The sequence below is a fragment of the Bos indicus genome, chromosome 5 (genome assembly GCF_029378745.1).
Source record: "Bos indicus isolate NIAB-ARS_2022 breed Sahiwal x Tharparkar chromosome 5, NIAB-ARS_B.indTharparkar_mat_pri_1.0, whole genome shotgun sequence".
Classification (NCBI taxonomy): domain Eukaryota; kingdom Metazoa; phylum Chordata; class Mammalia; order Artiodactyla; family Bovidae; genus Bos; species Bos indicus.
The window spans coordinates 67,515,587-67,530,682 of record NC_091764.1 but is presented as its reverse complement, the minus strand read 5'-3'; the positions used below and the strand labels follow the sequence as shown (position 1 = coordinate 67,530,682).

General features: G+C 41.8%; 1 protein-coding gene across 1 annotated transcript in view; it reads left to right on the top strand.

Annotated features, from left to right (window-relative positions):
• NT5DC3 (5'-nucleotidase domain containing 3) overlaps positions 1-15,096 on the top strand; it is a 71,098-nt gene that overhangs the window by 9,072 nt on the left and 46,930 nt on the right. The window lies entirely within an intron of this gene.

The following is a 15,096-nucleotide window of genomic DNA, read 5'->3' as shown; positions in this document are numbered from 1 at the left end:
AAAGAACATTATTTGCATGTACAGCTGAGCTCTGAGAAACTGAAGAGAAATCACAGGGACTAAAGATGAAGATTGATGAGCAGTCCTGAAGGTGTTATGGTTTTGGGAGCACTTGTTGGGTTTTATTGGCTGTGCCTGCTGAGAGAGAGTGTGTATACAGACACGTGTACACTGAGATGCCTGTAAATTCTCTCCTGCTGGGAGGACACACACAGTCTGAAACTGTTCAGTAAATCTGGGACCTACAGGGAGCTGCCTTCCATGCAGAGACAACCAGGAAATATGTCAGTCTTGTTTTCTGCTCTACACTTGCCCCTGTGTAGGTGAGGGTGTCCTGAAAGTCTCCCCATGACCTTGTACTCATAGGCTAGTCCTCACATGGGTTCGAGTTTGAATTTATTCTGCTTGGGTGGTCTCCTTGTGTAACCTCAAGATGAGAAATTAACTAAAAGTGGTCCCAGGGTGATAGCCTCCTGGGATTCCTGATGGAAGCAAATATAAACTCTTCTGGATGAATAGAACTTCACACCAGGTCCCAAGGAAGAACAAAGGAATTGACTGACCTGTAAGTAAATTTAAACACATTGACAATACAGAAATCAGTCCAAAAGAGAGCAGGAGAAGAGGTGAAAGAAACTGAGGAAAAAGCAGCAAATAGCATGAACGATGTTAGTGGACGTAGTTCCAAATATATTAGTGATCATGATAAACTCAGATGAACAGATCATCAGATCAGATGTGAGAAACACAATCTATCTAGATGCTGTTTGCAAGAGAGCCATCCTGAAGAAAGATGTAGAAGAGGTTCAAGTTTAATGAAATGGGATAAGACGTCTTGGGCAAATGAGAACCAAAGAAAACCAGCAAGTGTGACTATCAGACAGCTACAGAAGTGGCATTGAAAGGAAATAATGTTAACTATGGGAAGAACTGCAAATTACAGTTCACAGACCAAATCTCGCCTCCTGTGTTTGTGTATTATGTTTTATCAGAACACAGCCACACCCATTTGTTTCCCTGTATGTACTTTTTGGCTCCTTTTGTGCTGCGATATCGGAGTTGTGCAGATACAACAGAGACTTTAGGCTCCACGGCCCACAGTGTTTACTGACTGAGCCTTCAGGGAAAATGTATGTTGACTCCTGAACTAAAGCTGTGCTTGTTTATCAATATGGATGAGTCTCCCCAAAATAAGACTGAGTGGAAAAAAAGCAAGTTGCAGATGAGTACTAATTATGAAAGGTTTGGAAATACTTAAGAGATACTTGTAGGGGTACACATGTACGTGGTCAAAGTCTGAAGAAATGGAAGAAGGATGATAAGCACCTAATTCAGGGTAGTGGTTACCTCCTTGGCAGGAGGGGAATGCAGTGAGGGCTTAGAGGGTTTATTTCCTAAGCTGCATGGGGGCCTAACAGAAGGCAACTGGAATATCTGTGTGTTCTGCATTCAGTCTGCTGCAATGTCACAGGTCTGTTAAGCCTCTGGGAAACTGTATTCTAATGAGAGAATGAGCAAAAAAAGGTAAATCATGTCTTGACGTGGGTTTGATCCGTGGGTCAGGAAGATCCGCTAGAGAAGGGAATGGCCACCCACTCCAGTATTCTTGCCTGCAGAATCCCATGGACAGAGGAGCCTGGCGGGTCTCAAAGAGCTGGACATGACTGAGGGACTGAGCACACGCAGCACAAGGCGGTTGGGGGACGTGGGTGTGGTTTGTTTTATTTTTATACCTTTCTTGTATCTTAGAAAAATAGCATGATACAGTCTTAAGAAATCTTTTGTTAAGGTGTGTGATATTAATGATCCTTGGCTACAGGAAAAAGTAGCAAAAGGGCTTAAGGGAGAAACGTGTCACATCATTTTCACATCTTCAGGTAGGAAAGAGTTCCTAAGATAGAAGAGAGCCAGAGAGCCTTCTGGAGGTCATGGAGCCCAGGCCTCTGCTTCGAGAAGAAATCCCTTTTCCATCGCCCTCGCTGGTGGCCACCTGGCATCTGCTTGAGTTTGCCATGTGATCCCAATGCTGCCAGTATTTATTTCGGATGGCCTGAGTCACAGAGAGTATGTAACTCCAGTTTCCCTTCCATATGATCGCTGCCTAAATGGGAAGATGGTGATCGTGCATCACCCTAGCCCTCCCCTTTGACTTGATTATTTGGGACGCTTGTTCACACGTACTCGAATTTCTCGACATCCCTTGTTGATCCTTGGTCCTGACCGCAAGAGGCCGCGTGTGGTTTGACTGGAGAGAAGCAATGCATGGTGTATGGAAGGCACTGATAGCTCCTTTCTTCTATTTCCTCTGTGCTTTGATGAAGATTTCATGATAGCTTGCCTAGGATTTGATCTTTTTATATGATTAATATTCTTTTTCTAATATTTTCCCTTGAAACACATGTACTTTTCTTTTGAACAGTTTTTTAAATTAAATGACTTTGAAGATTATGTTGTCATTAAACCATTACTCTATATAATTTTATTTCAAGTACCGTTGCATATAATTTTATATTTGGGACTATAGGAAGCATGATGGATATTTATGGAGCCATCAGAATTACAGGTATTACTTACGAAGTAATAAGGTATAAATTTTGGTGGGAGTAGTATAAATGTCATGTGTATTATTAATTATTCAGATGATTAATTCTATTTGTCATGAATTACTTTTCCCTGGAGATAGTGCAGAATACCTAAAGTCATGGAAAAATGAAAGCTTCTTTGGTGATGAATCGATGCAGTAGAAGGACTTCTGGATTGCCCCCCTCTGCAGGCCCGCCCAGCCTCATGTTAAGTTCCTCTTGTCTCTACCTGTCAGCGTGATATTTCCTGGTCTCCCACCTCTGCCTGGGATGTTGCTTACTACAGAGCTTGTGCTTTATTATTATTTTTTAATATTCCCCACACAGTACCCTGTACAGTGTCTGGCACATAGTGGGTGTGGAGTAAGTGCTGATTGAAAAATTTCCTGAGTACTTAGTAAGTGAGAGAACCAGTTTACAAACATGTTACATACTGGGTGATCCCATTTATATGAAGTTCTAGAAAATGCAAGTGAATCTGACCAGAAGAAGAATAGCAGGGGACAAAGGGAGAAGTGGGATTCAGAAAGGTGGGGGGGAAATGTTTGGGGATGTTGGATATATACTTATTATCTTTATTTTGATGATGGCTTCATTGTGGTTTATGTGTGTCAAGCCTCATCACACTGTATGCTCTGTGTGCAATTTATTATATTTCATTTGTGACTCAGTAAAAGTATATAATAAAGACAGGGAATTCCCTGGCAGTCTAGTGGTTAGTACTCTCTGCTCCACCGTCGAGGGCCCAGGTTCAATCCCTGATCAGGGGACTAAGATCTCATAAGCCGCAGGGCCAAAAAAAAAAGCTGTATAGTAAAGACAGAGAAATAAGGGAAGGACTCTGGTTTAGCCTGGCTTGCGGCAAGTACCCCCTACTCCTGGAGATGGGACCCTAGACGTGGCCCAGTACAAGTCAAGTGGTTTAGTCTGAATAACTGCGGCTGGTGGGATGCGGCAGAGTCCCAGAAGAGCCCAGAATGTGTGTGTTTAGAGGTGGGGAAGGGACATTTCTTAGCTAAGGGTTAGGGCTTGCTGGGCAGGGAACCCCATAGATGTTCACCTTCATAGTGGAAAGGATGCCCAGGACACTTTGTCTTGTCTTGGCATCTTTTATTGGGCTGTCGCAGGAGTAAAAGTGATGCGCAACTGAATGGTTAGTGGAGATACTGGAGAAAGTTTCTGGCAAAAGATAGTTGTTTTTATTTTTTATTTTATTAGACATTTGTTAACTTGAAGTGTAGTTGTTTTACAGGGTTATGTTGATTCAGTTCAGTTCAGTTGCTCAGTCGTGTCCGACTCTTTGTGACCCCATGAATTGCAGCACGCCAGGCCTCCCTGTCTATCACCAACTCCCGGAGTTCACTCAGACTCATGTCCATCGAGTCAGTGATGCCATCCAGCCATCTCATCCTCTGTCGTCCCCTTCTCCTCCTGCCCCCAATCCCTCCCAGCATCAGGGTCTTTTCCAATGAGTCAACTCTTCACATGAGGTGGCCAAAGTACTGGAGTTTCAGCTTTAGCATCATTCCTTCCAAAGAAATCCCAGGGCTGATCTCCTTCAGAATGGACTGGTTGGATCTCCTTGCAGTCCAAGGGACTCTCAAGAGTCTTCTCCAACACCACAGTTCAAAAGCATCAATTCTTCGGCTCTTGAGAAATTTGTATGCAGGTCAGGAAGCAACAGTTAGAACTGGACATGGAAAAACAGACTGGTTCCAAATAGGAAAAGGAGTATGTCAAAGATGTATATTGTCACCATGCTTATTTAACTTAAATGCAGAGTACATCATGAGAAATGCTGGGCTGGAAGAAGCACAAGCTGGAATCAAGATTGCCGGGAGAAATATCAATAACTTCAGATATGCAGATGACACCACCCTTATGGCAGAAAGTGAAGAGGAACTCAAAAGCCTCTTGATGAAGTTAGAGGAGAATGAAAAAGTTGGCTTAAAGCTCAACATTCAGAAAACGAAGATCATGGCATCTGGTCCCATCACTTCATGGGAAATAGATGGGGAAACAGTGGAAACAGTGTCAGACTTTATTTTTTTCCAAAATCACTGCAGATGGTGACTGCAGCCATGAAATTAAAAGACGCTTATTCCTTGGAAGAAAAGTTATGACCAACCTAGATAGCATATTGAAAAACAGAGACATTACTTTGCCAAAAAAGGTCCGTCTAGTCAAGGCCATGGTTTTTCCAGTGGTCATGTATGTTGATTTCTGTTGTGCAAAAAAATGATTCAGTTATACATATATACATTCTTTTTCTAAACATTCTTCTCCATTATTGTTAATCATAGGATATTTAATACAGTTCCCTGTCCTTACTGCAGGACCTTGTTACTGTAACCATCTGCTAACCACAACCTCCCACTCCATCCCTTCCTCCCCCCATGCCCCCTCTATGCAACCACCGTCTCTTCTGTGTCTGTGAGTCTGTTTCTGTTCCGTGGATAGATTTGTTTGTGTTGTATTTTAGATTCTCTGTGTAAGTGATATCATGTGGTATTTGTTTTTCTCACTTACTTCACTTAGGAATCTCTCATTGCATCCAAATTGCTGCAAATGGCATTATTTTGTTCTTTTTTATGGCCAAGTAGTGTTTCTTTATATAGAGGCGCCGCATCTTACTCATCCATTCGTCCGTCTGTGGACACTTGGGTTGCCTCCATGTCTTGGCTGTTGTGAATAGTGCTGTTATGAACAGAGGGGTACGTGTATCTATTTGAATTATAGTTTTTGTTTTTTCTGGATGTATGCCCATGAGTGAGTTTGCTGGATCATAAGGTAAATCTTTTTTTAGTTTTCTAAGGAACCTCCATACTGTTTTCCATAGTTATGGCACCAACTTCCATTCCCACCAACAGGATAGGAGGGCTCCCTTTTCTCCACACCCTCTCCAGCATTTGTTACTTGTAGACTTTTTGATGATGGTCATTCTGACCAGTGTGAGATGGTACCTCATTGGAGTTTTGATTTGTATTTCTCCAATATTAGCGATGTTGAGCATCTTTTTACATGTGGGTTGACCATCTGTATAAAAATGGTTGTTTTAAAATCTCTAAAGACTAATAGTATTGTGCTCTTATGAATTGTCTGATTGCAGGTCATACTTGCCATGCAATTTTATTTCTCTGACTGTAATTATCAACAGTTCAGTTCACTTACTCAGTCGTGTCTGACTCTTTGCGACCCTATGGACTGTAGCACACCAGGCTTCCCTGTCCATCACCAATTCCTGGAGTTTACTCAAACTCATGTCCATTGAGTCGGTGATACCATCCAACCATCTCATCCTCTGTTGTCCCCTTCTCCTCCTGCCTTCAGTCTTTCCTAGCATCAGGGTCTTTTCAAATGAATCAGTTCTTCGCATCAGGTGGCCAAAGTATCAACAGAAAGTACATTAAGTGAACACATATCAAGCAACATTTGTTGACAGGAAAGCATATTCTAAAGGTACTTGTGAAACTTGTGTTGTGGTCATATTGTTCCCTAACATATTAGTTACACCAGAACAAATTAACATTTTTCAGAGAATGTGAAATTGTCAGTGGCAGAACTGATTGGCCTTTCCCAAGTCTTACTTGTCAGAAGGAAGTTGTAATGTGGTGGTTTGCTAACAGAAAATCACCTATCGTGGGGGTTGCCTTTTTCTTGTTATTTTTAATTGGCATTTGTAGATGAGAAGTTTAAGTGTTTATAATTTGGGTATGGAACCTTGAGTTCATTTGTGGAAACATTTGGGGGAGATGTAAATACTGCTTCATGTTAGAAACAAAAAGTCCCTTCACTTTTTAAAATGTGTTTTCAATCTGTATGTATAGTTTTAAAAGAAATTTTGAACACTTGTTTTCAATCTACCTGTGAACGTTAAAAGAATTTGAAGCTGTGTTAAGTAAATACGAACTAATTTGTAATTGATTTTGAATATTTATGAATATTCATGAAATATAGGAGTATTATGAAATATAAACTGAAGTTAAGATTTGAGAGAACAAATATTTAAAATTTGCCCTCACTTTCGTCGATGGAGAAGCATCGAGATATGTTGCAAGCAGTTAATTATGACCTCAAGCTGGTAATCTTGTTTCATCTTCATTTTCCTGCTGTAAAGTGAGGATAACTAGTGTCTCACGTTAAGTGGGTCCATGTATATGCTTCACACGGTGCCTGTTGTTGCTAAGTCATGTCTGACTGTTTTGTGACCCCCATTGACTTGGCCTGCTAGGCTCCTCTGTCCATGGGATTCTCTAGGCAAGAATACTGGAGTGGGTTGTCATTTCCTCTTCCAGGGCATCTTCCTGACCCAGGGATTGAACCTGGGTCTTCTGCATTGGCAGGCGGATTCTTTACCACTGAGCCACCAGGGAAGTCCATATGGTACCTGGCACGTTGTAACATATGCATTAAATCATCTCTGGATTATTTGTGCTGCTGCTGCTAAGTCACTTCAGTCGTGTCCGACTCTGTGCGACCCCATAGACAGCAGCCCACCAGGCTCCCCCGTCCCTGGGATTCTCCAGGCAAGAACACTGGAGTGGGTTGCCATTTCCTTCTCCAATGCATGAAAGTGAAAAGTGAAAGTGAAGTTGTTCAGTCGTGTCCGACTCTTCATGACCCCATGGACTGCAGCGCACCAGGCTCCTCCGTCCATGGGATTTTCCAGGCAAGAGTACTGGAGTGGGGTGCCATTGCCTTCTCCGGGATTATTCGTAATACTTAATAAATATAAATCCTATGTCAATAGTTGTAAATACAATGTAAATGCTGTGTAAATAGTTGTGAGTACAGTGTGAAGGCTATGCATATAGTTTCTGACATGTGGCAAATTCAAGTTTTGCTTTTTGGGACTTGCTGGAATTTTTTCTTTTGGGGATATTTTCTATGTGCATTTGGTTGTATTTGTGAAGGTGGAACCTAAGGATTTGGAAGACTGACTGTAAATGGGGAAAAATGGAGACTTTCCTTCTGTTTTTTGAAGCTCTAAAATTCTCCATGAAAAAAGTTGTTTCTTTTTCCCACTTTGCTTCTTCCTTTTCTTCCTAAGAGACTTCATATCTTTATATTCTTTTTTGTTAAATTGTTTTTTAGGCGACCAGCTTGATGTCTAGGATATATTCCAAAAAGAAAAACTAATTAGTTATAGAAAAATGTCATCTTAATGTCTCTAGGATTCTGGATTTTGCATTACCAAAAAATTGAACTTCAAGGATTTTCAAATGCATTTCAGCTTTTCTCTTTCAACATTTTCGTGTTGCCATGTGTGGTTCCTGAGTTCAGGTATCTGAGATGTGTATGTTTGGGCCTCCAAGTAGAGTATGTTTTCTTCCAAGTTTTGCTTTTTTAATATAACTGCAGTGAAATCTTTCATATAAATCTTTGACAGTATCTCTGAATATGTCCTTAGCATGCATTCCTAGAAGGAGAATTACTAGGTCAAAGGGTATGAATATTTTTAAAAGGCTCTTGGTACTTATCACCAGCCTTCTTTCCAGAAAGGTTGAACCAACTTATATTCTCAAACAGCAAGGAATGAGGCTGCCTAGTCTTAGCACCAATACCCACTCTGTGTTCTGTCATTAAAAACAAAAAGAAACCACATACAAATAACAACAGCAGTCTTATCAGAGAAAAGTTGCATCCTAGTTTTGTTTAACCAAGCAACACATGCTTATTATAGGAAAAAAATGTTGAAATAAAGACACTAAAACCATTTGTAATCCCTTTTCAGAGAGAGCGGCTCATAACTATCCAATTGTTTTAATTTGCTCTTTAAAAAATAATTGAAATGGTTGAGCATTTATGTTTATAAGCCATTTAATTTCCTTCTTAAAAGATTTATTTATTTTTAATTGATGCATAATTGCTTTGCAGTTTGGTTTGTTTTCTGCCGCGCACCAACATGAATTAGCCAGGGGTATACATATGTCCCCTCCCTCTTGGACCTCCTCCCCACCTCCCACCCTGTGCCACCCTTGTAGACTGTAGCAGAGCCCTGGTTTGAGTTTCATGAGGCATACAGCAGATTTCCACTGTCTATTTTTCGTGTGTTACTGTATATGCTTCCGTGCGACTCTCTCCATTTGTCTTACTCTCTCCTTCCTCCCCATGGCCCGTGTCCATAAGTCTGTTCTTTATGTCTGCATCTCCATAATTTCCCTTCCTGTAAGAGAGAGACTCTTATCTTTTTATTTTTTGGATCTGTATGACTTCTTATTACCCTAAGGATATTAGTCGTCTGCTGTTTATCTTTTTGTCTAATGTAACCCTTCCCTGTTTTTGATACACAGATGTTTACAATTTTTATACTGTAAATCTGTTGATATTTTTCTTTTGTGATTTATTCTATTGCTTTTACATTGGGAAGTTATGTTCTGTTCTTAGATGAAATAAATAGTAATCCGTATGTTTTCCCTACCTTTTTAATGGTTAAAAAAAACCATAACTCATTCACATGGTGTTAGTTTTACAGCATAGTGTGAAAGAGAATCTTACTTAACATCCTTCCCATACAGCATAGCAGTGTTTGTTTAGTTAGGCAAAGAGACAGAATATTATTCAAGCTGGTATTCAGTTACAGTATGTTCTGGAAAACACAGATTAGTAGATGGCCCATCTTGTTGAAAATAGGGCATATGAAGGAGGATTTCAGATTGGGAAGACAGTTAAAAGTCTAAGTGGGGACTGCCTTTGATGCCACGTCAAAAGTTGAAATTTGTAGGCAGTAAGAAGTTTGAGAACCTGAATATCCTTGAAATGAACCTTTAGTTAGGAGTCCTTCAGCTACAGGCAATATTAAAAAAATAAAAAAGCCTGAGTCAAACTGATTTAATTACAAGGGAAACTTGGAAAGATATTTTGTGGGTTGGTTCAGCTTCAAGTGTGACTTGTTCCAAGTTCAGATAATGTGGTCGGGTGGCTTCTCTCTGTCTCTTGACCTTGCTCTCTTTCCCACTGGCCTCTTTTTTAGGTTCCTAGAGGTGACCTCCTCATATCTCCAGATTTATATCCTCTTAGGTCCATGTTTGGGAAAAATGAATGTTTCTTTCTTGAAATTCCCTTATAAATCCAGAAATTTTCTTGATTGGACTCAGTTGGTTCCCTGTGGCTTTAGGGTACATTCGAAGATGTTTGGCTAGAGGGTGTTCTGTGGCTGTCCCAGATGAATCCATGTTGGTAACTCTGGGGATCTCTTTGACCAGGTCTGGATCACGTATTTCCTCTTAGAGTCAGAAACAGAACCTCCCCAAGACCACACAGTCTGAATGCTGGGCTTGGGGTAGTTTCTCAGGAAAATTGAGCATACTGGAGAAATAGAAGGTATGTCAGCCAGGTTAGGCTCAGTCGTGCTGCAGTGACCAGTGATGCCGGAAATCTCAGTGGCTTAATATAGGCAGCTGTAACCACGGTTTATTTCTCTCTCCTGTGCTGTTTTCTGGAGCCTCAGGCTCCTCTCCAGGGCAGTTGTGCTCCGTGTGGTGACCTCGCCTACCAGGCCTGTCGGTCTCCTCCATCCCCTGCTGCATGTGTCATGGAAGCCTTGTGCATGGCTCTGTGATAGATGGAGTGGGGGAGGGAGCGTGCTGTGATCTGGAAGTGATGTGCCTTACGTCTGCCCACAGCCCGTTGGCCAGAGCAGAAGTTGGTGGCCAGGATAAGGGGTGAAGAGAGGGTTGTAATCCCCAAGTGCCTGGAAGGAGAGAATGTGAGTGAGCACGAGGTGGCCCAGCAACACTGGGTGACACAGAAGGCCAGGGCACCCTGTCACCACCCACCACAGGCTCCCTGGAGGACCTCAGTTGGTTCAGCTCATCCCTTATGCCCCTCCTCCTGATTTTATCTGACTTGTTCCTGGGACAGTGCTGAGAACAGGAAATGGATCCCTTCAGAACTTCCCAGGGTTGTGTCCCCAAGGGCTGAGGGACAGTCATGCTGCCTTTCTGAGGACATTATGAGTATTTCTTGACGTGACTCAGGCCATAGATTTCTACTCAGCACTGTCCCCATACGCTGCTCTGTTAGACTGGAGACCTTTTAAGAAGAGTCATCGTGCATTTCTGAACATCACAGGATTCAGAAAAGTACCATCATGAAGTACTTGGCAAAGATTGTATTTCCCAAACTTAGATATTTATACAGTTTAACAATATTTCCTTAAATAGGTAGAAAATGTCTGACTTCTATACCTAAGTTCTGATTTCATTCATTTTCTCTGTCAGTAGTAAAGATAAAATTAAGGCAAGGGAGGAATTCTTCTGTGGTGATCTTACAAACAAGAAAACCAGGACTCCAAACAACAGAAAATGCTGCAGTGGCTGTGAAAGACAGTATGATGGTTCCTCAAAAAATTACAATCCAGTTTACCATATGCCAGCAATTCCACTTCTGGATATATACCCTCAAGAAGTGAAAGCAGGGGCTCAAAGAGATATTTGTCCACACATGTGCATAGCAGCGTTATTCACAATAGCCAGTGGGTGGAAGCAGTCTAAATGTCCTTCAGTGGGTGAATGGGTAAACAAAATGTGGATAGACATAAAATGGAATATTACATAGGCTTAAAAAGGAGTAAACTTCTGACCCATGCCCCAACATGAATGCATCTTGAAGATATTATGCTAAATAAAATAAGCCAGCCCCAAAAGACAGCTGCTCTATGATTCTCCTTATATGAGTCACATTCCTAGAGACAGAATGTAGAACGGTGATTGCCAGGGGCTGGGGGAGGAAGAACGGGGAGTTAGTGTTGAACGAGTGTGGAGTTTCAGTTTTGCAAGATGAAAGAGTTCTGGAGATGGGTGGTGGTGATGGTCTCACAGCAGTGTGAATCACCTTAGTGCCACTGTGCTGTACACTGAAATGGTTAAAATGGTAAATTTTATGTTATGCTTTTTTTACCACCATAAAAATAAGCAAAAACAGAGTCTCAGAAAGCTGACAGATGACTCCTGTAGGTGGTCCACTGGGTGTCCCAGTGCTCCATGGGATGAGCAAGTGGGTGACCTGTGAGTGTGCGGGGGTTGCCCAGCTTGCTGCCTTGCCCGAGGAAAGGCAGTCACCTCCCGGTTCAGGGTGGCTGCCTTGAAACTTGGCTATGGTTGGGGCTTTGGGCAGAGTGACAGAACTGTCTCTCCACATCTTTGTCCTCATTGTGGCATCTTGCTCTTATTATCTATTGAGTGCAAAAGAAATTCGCTCTCTTAATTCGTACCCACTCTTGTCTCTGCTTTGGGCAAGTACATAACTGACTCGTCAAGGGCCCTTCTGTTTATGTTTGGAGTCCACAGTTTAGACAGACCGTTTCTCTCTGTCTGAGTGGTTGGCATTCTTTGCTTTTGCCTTGTAATGACTTGCATTAATTCTTAGCACTTTCTTGAAGTGGTTGCATGGGGTGTTGAGCTCCTTTTAAGCTACTGATGTTCCTGGTGTTTATTTCAAGTGATGACTAATTAAACACGCACGCTTTCTGGTGATGTTCATGTGATGGCTACACCGCGGGCTTTCCCGCCAGTGGAGAATTCATTCCTGGGCAGCCCCTGGAGATGTGCTGACTGTCAGCACTGTGTTCCAGCATAGTCGTGTTTCCTTGAGGGCCTTGCATACTCTTCTCAGGTAGCAGAAAGGGGGAAAGATTTTCCTGCCAGCACCAGTTCTAAATAGAAACTTCTAATGGCAGCAGGCTGTGAGAACTTCCCTTGGAAAGGTCATTTGTGAAAGAGGAGCTTTTGGTCATTCTGTAAGTGATCCTGTTTCACTGACTTCGTTCGGACAGTGCCATGCAGTCCTATTCGGAAAGTGACATTCTGGGCAGTGACCTGTTGATAATGGCCAGATGCTCTTCGATGTTGGATGCTGAAGAGCCACTGGTTTCTCCCTTCCTCAGGATTAGTTCCTGTGAACTGTCTGCCTTCAAGTTTCTTAAAATGTGTTTCCTGTCTTCAGATGAATCTTATATGTAAAAAAGAAAAACAAGACCAGGGTTATTATCTCATTGATTTTGACAAAAGAAACTAATGAAGAAATGAAATCGTTGGTGAATCTTGACTGTGATTTTCAGTAGACTCAGTCATATCTAGGTTGTCAATGGGAGAGAAATTCATTCATTCGTTCATTCCTTCATTTGCTGTCTTTGGTCTGGATATGCTGTGTGGGGATGTGAAGGCTTGGTTTTAAAGTTAGTGTAATGTGGCATCTTTCTTGGTGACCATGAATAGGCTTCGGAGTCAAGCTCCCTGAAGTTTTCCACAAGGTTTGTGTTTGTGTTTTTCTGAGGGGCGAGAATTCTATGGCTTCTGTTAGGTTCTCAAAGGGATCCAACCCTGCCGGTGTTAAGGAGCCTTCTGAAATGCTCAGAATATGTCACTGTGGCTCATATGGCCCCCTAATTAGAGTTGTCACCCTGTGAAAGTAAGTACTTTTTGGATATTTCAGGTGGCTCTTTAGAAGTGGATAATGTGAGAAAAAGGTGAGCAGAGGGAAGGACGGAACACTGTAGACTCTGTGGTAAGCATTAAAATGATGAAAGATTGACTCCACTTTATTTAGAAAATAAATACTTGCTTCTCAAATGCTTGTTGACTCCCCTAATCTTGCAGAAGAGCATCAAGAGTATAGATTCTGAAGCCAGACTTCCCAGGTTCAAATCCTACCTCTGCCATTTAGTGGCTGTGTGTCCTTTGGTGAATTGTATAATTTCTGTGTGTCTCTAATGTTTTCCTACATCAGATGGAGATGATAGAGCTTTTGCTTGCTAAGGTTGTCATAAGGATTAAATGAGGTGATACAAAGTGCTTCTGAGTATGTAATACATGGTAAGAAAGAAAAAGAAAGAAAGTTAAGTCGCTCAGTCATGTCCAACTCTTTGTGATCTCTTGGACTGTAGCCCGCCAGGTGCCTCTATCTGTGGAATCCTCCAGGCAAGAATATTGGAGTGGGTTGCCATCACCTTCTCCAAGGAATCTTCCCAACCCAGGGATCAAACTCAGGTCTCCCGCACTGCAGGCAGATCCTTTGCCATCTGAGCTACCAGGGAAGCCCCTAATACATGGTTAAGATCTTAATAAATATAAGACCTTAATAAGTGTTAGCTCTTATGATGGAGTCAGAAGTGGTTTTTATTAATGTAAAGAGCAGTAGAATACACACAGTTCAATTCATTCATAAGATGTGGCCAGTTCACTTTCTGTGTGCATGTGTTGGTGGTTTTGTACCTATTTCCATGAAGTCACCTGTCTTCAGCATTTGTCTATTGATGAACTGCTTCACGTAAATTTTTGGTGCACAAGCATTGTAAAAAGTGAGAGAATGCTGTCCCATATCCTTTTAGCAAAATGGGATGGTCTGTGTGCTTGTCACAGAATGTTGCATGAGGAGGTTCTTTGTGTTAAATAACTACTTGTGAAATGACTGGATGACAATATCATATTTCATTGTCTTTAAAAATATAGTATGCAGCCTCTGATCCTAAATTTCATCTGGGATGTGGTTATTGAAGACTCATAGTCTGTTTCACTTATGTGATTAATTTCTCCATCATTACTAGACTCTAGAGAGTTGCTTTCTATATCTTTGTGTTCATCTTTTGACTCATCTGATAATTGTGAAGTGCTTTCTTCTGACAGGTTTATGCTTTTTGCCACTCTGGGTGGAAAATAGAATTCCACACAGTGAATTCTCAACTGTGTTTCATGAAAGCTAAGGAAATGACAGCAAAGATGGTATCTTCAGACTTCTTTGATATACTTTCCTGAAAATGATGCGATACTTCAGGCAGGGCGATGAGGAAACTGAAGGGTGATGTTGTAGTGATAATTTCTTTTACTTTTGCAATATCTTGGCCAAGTTCCTGTCATTCTCTTGCTTTCTTGTGTATGTGTACGCTCAGTTGCTCAGTTGTGTCTGACACTGTGACCCCATGGACAGGCCCTCAGGCTCCTCTGTCCATGGAATTTTCCAGTCTAGAATACTGGGGTGGGTTTCCATTTCTTTCTCCAGGGAATCTTCCCAACCCAGGGATTGAACGCATGTCTTCTGCATTGGCAAGCAGATTAAAAATCATGGTTGGGAATAATTGAGGGATAATGATGAAATAGGCTTTCCAGGTGGCTCACTTGTGAGGAATCCTCCTGTCAATGCAGGAGACACAAGTTCAATCTCTGGGTTGGGAAGATCCCCTGGAGAAGGAAGTGGCAACCCACTCCAGTATTCTTGCCTGGAAAATCCCATGGACAAAGAAGCCTGCAGTATAGTCCAGGAGGTTGCAAAAAGTCAGACATGACTAAGCGACTGAGTACACACCCACCCGCACCTTCCTTACGCACAGTGGTGAAATGATTCCTGCGATGGTAAAATAGCAAAATGTTTCAAGATGTTGCAAAATAAAGTCACTGACCTCCCATCTTGCATCTTAGATTTTTAAAAGGGTGTGGTGAACTCATGAAAGTTGTATAGCAAGATGAGTTTTTGAAAAACCTGCAAGAAAGAATACAAGTCATGAAATAGCAATCCTTAC